The 8,017-nt window shown below is 46.5% G+C and overlaps 1 protein-coding gene across 1 annotated transcript in view; it reads right to left on the bottom strand.

The window, feature by feature from the left end:
• The window catches only part of LOC126397551 (band 4.1-like protein 3), a 76,828-nt gene that overhangs the window by 1,335 nt on the left and 67,476 nt on the right, over positions 1-8,017 (bottom strand). The gene's annotated exons all lie outside the window — the stretch shown is intronic.

Below are 8,017 nucleotides of genomic sequence, written 5' to 3'. Positions count from 1 at the left end.
GTGAAGAGCAGGGGAAATAAATGCATTAAAAAGCCCACCCCCCCCCCCCCCCCCCCCCAGTCCCCAGCAGCCAATCAGAAACCGTTTAGAAGCAATTAAAACTGAGTAAAGAAAATAAACAGCAGATGAAAGAGACCTGCTGAGGGTCCACCATTTTGACTTTAAGGTAGAGGAAAAACAAAATGGTGTCTGACAGGAAGTTTAACTGAACACTGCAGCTAGGACACTCTATCCTCACTGTAGGACACACTGTCCTCACTGCAGGACACTCTGTCCTCATTGTAGGACACTCTGTCCTCACTGTAGGACACACTGTCCTTTATAAGACACAGTGTCCTCACTGTAGGACACTCTGTCCTTCTGTAGGACACACTGTCCTTCTATAGGACACTCTGTCCTCACTGTGGGACACACTGTCCTTTTGTAGGACACACTGTCCTTTATAAGACTCAGTGTCCTCACTGTAGGACACTCTGTCCTAACTGTGGGACACTCTGTCCTCCTGTAGGACACACTGTCCTTCTATAGGACACTCTATCCTAACTGTGGGACACACTGTCCTTTATAAGACACAGTGTCCTCACTGTAGGACACTCTGTCCTCACTGTGGGACACACTGTCCTAACTGTAGGACACACTGTCCTTTATAAGACACAGTGTCCTCACTGTAGGACACTCTGTCCTAACTGTGGGACACACTATCCTTCTATAGGACACTCTGTCCTAACTGTGGGACACTCTGTCCTTTATAAGACACGCTGCCCTCAGTGTAATCACCGTGGGACACACTGGCCCCACTGTAGGACACTCTGTCCTCACTGTAGGACACTCTGTAGTCATTGTAGGACACACAGTCCTCACTGTAGGACACTCTATTCTTCTGAGGGACACATTGTATTCACTGTAGGACACACTGCCCTACTTAAAGACACTCTGTCCTTCTGTAGGACACACTGTACTCACTGTAGGACACACTATTTTCACTGTAGGACACTCTGTCCTCACTGTAGGACACTCTATATTCACTGTAGGACACGCTGTACTCACTGTAGGACACTCTATATTTACTGTAGGACACTGTCCTCACTGTAGGACACACTATTTTCACTGTAGGACACTCTGTCCTCACTGTAGGACACTCTATATTCACTGTAGGACACGCTGTATTCACTGTAGGACACTCTGTATTCACTGTAGGACACTCTGTCCTCACTATAGGACACTCTATATTCACTGTAGGACACTGTCCTCACTGTAGGACACTCTATATTCACTGTAGGACACTCTGTCCTCACTGTAGGACACTCTGTAATCACTGTGGGACACACTGTTTTAACTCTAGTCTGTTAATCAGCTCTAACCCTAAACTAGACTATAATTCATTTGAAAGCCTTGTTCTTGTCCTGTCCTCGCTGTAGGACACACTGTGCTCACTCTAGGACACTCTATATTTTCCGTAGGACACACTGTTCCTCTGTAGGACACAACGTCCTCACTGTAGGAAACTATATTGACTGCCCCTCTGTAGAACACTCTGTCCTCACTGTAGGACACACTATATTCACTGTAGGACACTCTGTATGCACTGTAGGACACTCTATATTCACTGTAGGACACTCTGTATGCACGATAGGACACACTATATTCACTGTAGGACACTCTGTATGCACGGTAGGACACACTATATTCACTGTAGGACACTCTGTATCCACTGTAGGCTATACTATATTCACTGTAGGACACTCTGTATGCACTGTAGGCCATACTATATTCACTGTAGGACACTCTGTATGCACGATAGGACACACTATATTCACTGTAGGACACTCTGTATGCACGGTAGGACACACTATATTCACTGTAGGACACTCTGTATTCACTCTAGGACACTCTATCCCTCTGTAGGACACACTGTCCTCACTGTAGGACACACTGTGCTCATTCTAAGACACTATATTCACCGTAGGACACACTGTACCTCTGTAGGACACAACGTCCTCACTGTAGGACACTCTGTATTCACTGCCCCTCTGTAGGACACACTGTTCCTCCGTAGGACACACTGTAGGACACACTATATTCACTGTAGGACACTCTATATTCACTCTAGGACACTCTATCCCTCTGTAGGACACACTGTCCTCACTGTAGGACACACTGTGCTCATTCTAAGACACTATATTCACCGTAGGACACACTGTACCTCTGTAGGACACAACGTCCTCACTGTAGGACACTCTGTATTCACTGCCCCTCTGTAGGACACACTGTTCCTCCGTAGGACACACTGTAGGACACACTATATTCACTGTAGGACACTCTATATTCACTCTAGGACACTCTATCCCTCTGTAGGACACACTGTCCTCACTGTAGGACACACTGTGCTCATTCTAAGACACTATATTCACCGTAGGACACACTGTTCCTCTGTAGGACACAACGTCCTCACTGTAGGACACTCTATATTCACTGCCCCTCTGTAGGACACACTGTTCCCCCGTAGGACACACTACTCACTGTAGGACACTCTTAACTCACTGTAGGACACACTGTCCCTCTGTAGGACATGCTGTTCTCACTGTAGGACACTGTACTCACTGTAGGACACTGTCTTCACTGTAGGATACTCTGTTCTCACTGAAGGACACTCTGTATTCACCATAGTGCACACTGTCCTTCTGAGGGACACACTGTCCTCATTGTAGGACACACTGTATTCATTGTAGGACACACTATTTCTTTAAGACACATTGTCCTGAGTTGTGACGGGGGATCATGTGACAAGTGAGGAATGGTAGAGCCTCCTGAAGCACTTAAACTGTGCCTATAACATAATAGATAGACGTCATTAACTAAATATATCAGCAAGGTATATTTCTGTATGGATGGCCAGTGAAACATCCCAGCGGGAGACGAGACGGAGAAAACAAGACACAGACCGTGCGCCCTACAAACAAATCATGGGTGAGGAAGAACTGCCGGCCTGGGCGCAACAATTATTGACTCACATTAACAGCATTAAAAACTCGTTTGAACTCAGATTTGATAAACTCAGCGAGTCTATCAAAGGGTTGAAAACAGACACCCAGGCTGTGTTGAACAGGATGGGTAATGCTGAGAAACGAATTGGAGAATTGGAGGACCAATGCAGCGCTGACAAGAAAGTTATTAAATTAACAGAACAAACTGTTGACAAGGATGGAAGATACATTATAATTTCAGGTTTCTTACAAAATCAAAAATATACACTCGTAAACATTTATGCACCCAACTCCAATCAAGCTGTGTTTTTATTATCAGAGTGTACTTTTATCAACGTTTGCTGGAGACCCCATTCTGTTGGGAGGAGACTTTAATATGGTCAGTGATCCTACTATAGACCGCTCAAGCCGTCCCCTTCCATCAGATGGAACTCTCTCTACAGCTTTTAATGAATTAAAAAACTCCTTGGCATTGACTGACATTTGGCGCCTATCTAATCCCAATACCCGTGATTATACCGTTTACTCCATGGTTCATAATTCATATTCACGAATAGATTATCTGCTTGTATCGAAAGCTTTAATGGAGAATGTGTGAGATTCATAGTATCATCATATCTGACCATGCACCTATATCAGTTTTTTTCTCTCCTCTAGTTAATATACAATATACATATATATCATTTGGTCGATTTTCAGGATACAAAATTAATTGCAGTAAAAGTGAAGCCATCCCTCTCAACTATTACACCTTTGCAGCTCACCTTGGCTCTGCACCTTTTGTTTGGAAACCTCAAGGCATGAAATATCATATCACCAATTAATACTATATTCAATTTAAATGGCCCTAACATTTTAACTGTCACTATAGGACACTGTCCTCACTGTAGGAAACACTGTTCTCACTGTAGGACACACTGTACTCACTCTAGGATACTCCATATTCACTGTAGGGCACACTGTCCTCCGTAGGACACACTGTTCTCACTGTAGGACACACTGTCCTTCATAGGACACAGTGTTCTCACTGTAGGACACTCTGTCCTCACTGTTGGGACACACTGTCCTCACTGTAGGACATACTGTCCCTCTGTAGGACACACTGTTCTCACCGTAGGACACACTGTCTTCACTGTTGGACACACTGTCCTCACTGTTGGACACACTGTCTTCACTGTTGGACACACTGTCCCTCTGTAGGACACACTGTACTCACTGTAGGATACTCTATATTCACTGTAGGGAACACTGTCCTCACTGTAGGACACTCTATATTCACTGTGGGTCACACTGTTCTCACTGTAGGACACTCTATATTCACTGTAGGACACACTGTCCTCACTGTAGGACACTCCATATTCACTAGGGCACACTGTCCTCACTGTAGGATACTCTATATTCACTGTAGGACACACTGTCCTCACTGTAGGACACTCCATATTCACTAGGACACACTGTCCTCACTGTAGGATACTCTATATTCACTGTAGGGCACACTGTTCTCACTGTAGGACACTCTATATTCACTGTGGGGCACACTGTTCTCACTGTAGGACACACTGTCCTCACTGTAGACACTCCATATTCACTAGAATACACTCTATATTCACTGTAGGGCACACTGTTCTCACTGTAGGACACTCTATATTCACTGTAGGGCACACTATATTCACTGTAGGGTACACTGTCCTCAATGTAGGACACTCTATATTCACTGTGGGGCACACTGTTCTCACTGTAGGACACTCCATATTCACTAGAATACACTCTATATTCACTGTAGGGCACACTGTTCTCACTGTAGGACACTATATTCACTGTAGGGCACACTATATTCACTGTAGGGTACACTGTCCTCACTGTAGGACACTCTATATTCACTGTGGGGCACACTGTTCTCACTGTAGGACACTCTATATTCACTGTAGGGCACACTGTCCTCACTGTAGGACACTCTATATTCACTGTAGGGCACACTGTCCTCACTGTAGGATACTCTATATTCACTGTAGGGCACACTGTCCTCCGTAGGACACACTGTTCTCACTGTAGAACACACTGTACTCACTGTAGGATACTCTATATTCACTGTAGGACACTCTGTTCTCACTGTAGGACACTCTGTACTCACTGTAGGATACTCTATATTCACTGTAGGACACACTGTTCTCACTGTAGGACACACTGTCCTCACTGTAGGATACTTTATATTCACTGTAGGGCACACTGTCCTCACTGTAGGACACACTGTTCTCACTGTAGGACACACTGTACTCACTGTAGGACACTCTATATTCACTGTAGGACACACTGTCCTCTGTAGGACACACTGTACTCGCTGTAGAACACTCTGTCCTTACTGTAGGACACTCTGTATTCACCGTAGGACACACTGTCCCTCTGTAGGACACACTGTACTCGCTGTAGAACACTCTGTCCCACTGTAGGACACTCTATATTCACTGTAGGATACACTGTCCCTCTGTAGGACACACTGTACTCACTGTAGGATACTCTATATTCACTGTAGGACACACTGTCCTCTGTAGGACATTCTGTCCCTCTATAGGATACTCTATAGTCACTGTAGGACACTCTATCCTCACTGTAGGACACTCTGTATTCACTGTAGGACACTCTGTCCTCACTTTCGGACACTCTGTATTCACTGTAGGACACTCTGTCCCTCTGTAGGACATGCTGTCCTCACTGTAGGACAGTTTTTCAGAGCTGAAGTGTTCAGTTTGAAATTACTTCCTGTGACAGTGCTTTGAGGGTTAACCCATCACTGCCAGGTCGCTGTGTTTGCATCTCATGCACGTTTCCATGCCAACCACCAACCAGCCAATCAGCATACCACTCTTGCCATGGAGGGCGATGTCCTGCCTGTCAGGTGACTTGGTGAGAGGGCGGGGCTTAGACTCAGTTCATCCAGAGGGGGTTTAGGGGAAGGGATGTGGAGGGGGCTCAAAGGTGAGATCACAGAGGCCCCGCCCCCACGAAGGTCCAGAGTCCTGGCTCCGCCTCCTCTGGAACCACCCCCACTGATGACATCACTGCCGATGTCAGCGATGCCGGTTAGCAGCTCCACTGGCGAGGTCGGTGTCTTCACCTCACGAATCGTGATCAGCGGTCCCCCTGTGATGACATCATCAGCGGTGGACAGTGGTATGATTCTGACCTGCTTGCCCATCTCAGTTTTAGTTGTTGTCATGGTGACGTCTGGGCTGTCGTCCGTCACCGTCATGGTGACGACTCTTCCCGAGGCCGTGTCGTAGCTCTGCCCCACTGTGTAGCTCCTCTCTCTGATTGGCTGAGGAGGAGCTTGGTTTATCATGACCCCGCCCTCCTGGAGTGCACACGTGAGCAACATCAAACACACTCGCGGCATTTCATTGGTAGTTCCACCTCCTGTCAGCTGACATCACACAGAGGCCGCTGGGAGGGCGGAGCTTCGATCTGATTATCGTCACTGTTCTTACAGTGAGGACATGATGTCATTCTGTTTATTTCATGTTATTTTATTTAGAGGACAGTGCACATTAATGAACATTGCTGTAAATGTGCCGGTGTTAGCCAAAGGCTAATTTTCAACTGTAGTCCTCCTGCATGATGTTAAAAAGACCTCAGGCCTTCTGTCTCAGGATCACTGTGTTCTGTCCTACTGTTTATCTGTCCTACTGTCTGTCCAATTGTCCTACTGTCTGTCCATCTGCCCTACTTTCTGTCCTACTGTCTGTCTGTCCTACTGTCTGTCCATCTGCTCTACTTTCTGTCCTACTGTCTGTCTGTCCTACTATCTGTCCACCTGCCCTACTTTCTGTCCTACTGTCCGTTTGTCCTACTGTCTGTCCTGATGCTGTCCTACTGTCCTCCTGTCTGTTCTACTGTCCATCTGTTCCACTGTCTTACTGTCTCTCCTACTGTCTGTCTGTCCTCCTGACTGTGCTACTATCCTTCATTCCTACTGTCTGTCCATCTGTCCTACAGTCAGTCCAACTGTCCATCATTCTAATGTCCTGTATCTGTCCTAATTGTCTGTTTGTCTGTCCATCTGTCCTACTGTCCATCTGTTTGTCCTACTGTCTGTCCTACTGTCCATCTTTCCCATTGTCTTACTGTCAGTCCTACTGTGCATCTGCCTGTCCTACTGTCTGTCCTTCTGTCCATCTGTCCTACTGTTCTACTGTCCATCCTGGACGAGGGATCCCTCCTCTGTGTCCCATTCTGAGGTTTCTACTATGATTTTAATGTTAAAGTGGAGTTTGTATTTTAATCAGCTGAGAGGGACAGAGGATAGAGGGACAGAGGACAGAGGACAGAGGACATAGGACAAAGGACAGATGGACAGAGGATAGAGGGACAGAGGACATAGGACAAAGGACAGATGGACAGAGGATAGAGGGATAGAGGACATAGGACAGATGGACAGAGGATAGAGGACATAGGACAGATGGACAGAAGATAGAGGACATAGAACAGATGGACAGAGGATAGATGGACAGAGGACAGAGGATAGAGGAACAGGGAACAGAGGATAGGGGGACAGAGGATAGAGGGACAAGGGACAGAGGATAGAGGGACAGAGGGCAGAGGACAGAGGGACAAACATGTGTCCTGTAACATCCATTTAAAGACTGTATGTATTTATTGATCTTCTTCTTCGGTGGTGTGACCTCCAGTCTGACACTAGCCCCGCCCTCTGACGGTCGACCTAACCAAGGTCACTGAAGATGACTGCGAGAGGAGGAGCTAAAGGAACGACCAATGAAACGCAGCGGCACACAGACTGACAGGTGAGAAACACCTGGACCACTCTGTTCATGTCTCAGTCCACCTACCACTGCTGAGCTCTCGTCCAATGGGAAGGCCTGAGGGACAGACAGACAGACAGACAGACAGGCAGGCAGGCAGGCAGGCAGGCAGACAGACAGACAGACAGACAGACAATGTGATAATGTTGCTGTCATCATTAGTCATACTTCTACTGTTATTATACACATATGACTATTGTCACACATGTATACTGCCAG

Source organism: Epinephelus moara, chromosome 11 (assembly GCF_006386435.1).
Source record: "Epinephelus moara isolate mb chromosome 11, YSFRI_EMoa_1.0, whole genome shotgun sequence".
In the NCBI taxonomy this organism is placed as follows: domain Eukaryota; kingdom Metazoa; phylum Chordata; class Actinopteri; order Perciformes; family Serranidae; genus Epinephelus; species Epinephelus moara.
This window is presented reverse-complemented; position numbering and strand designations above follow the sequence as displayed.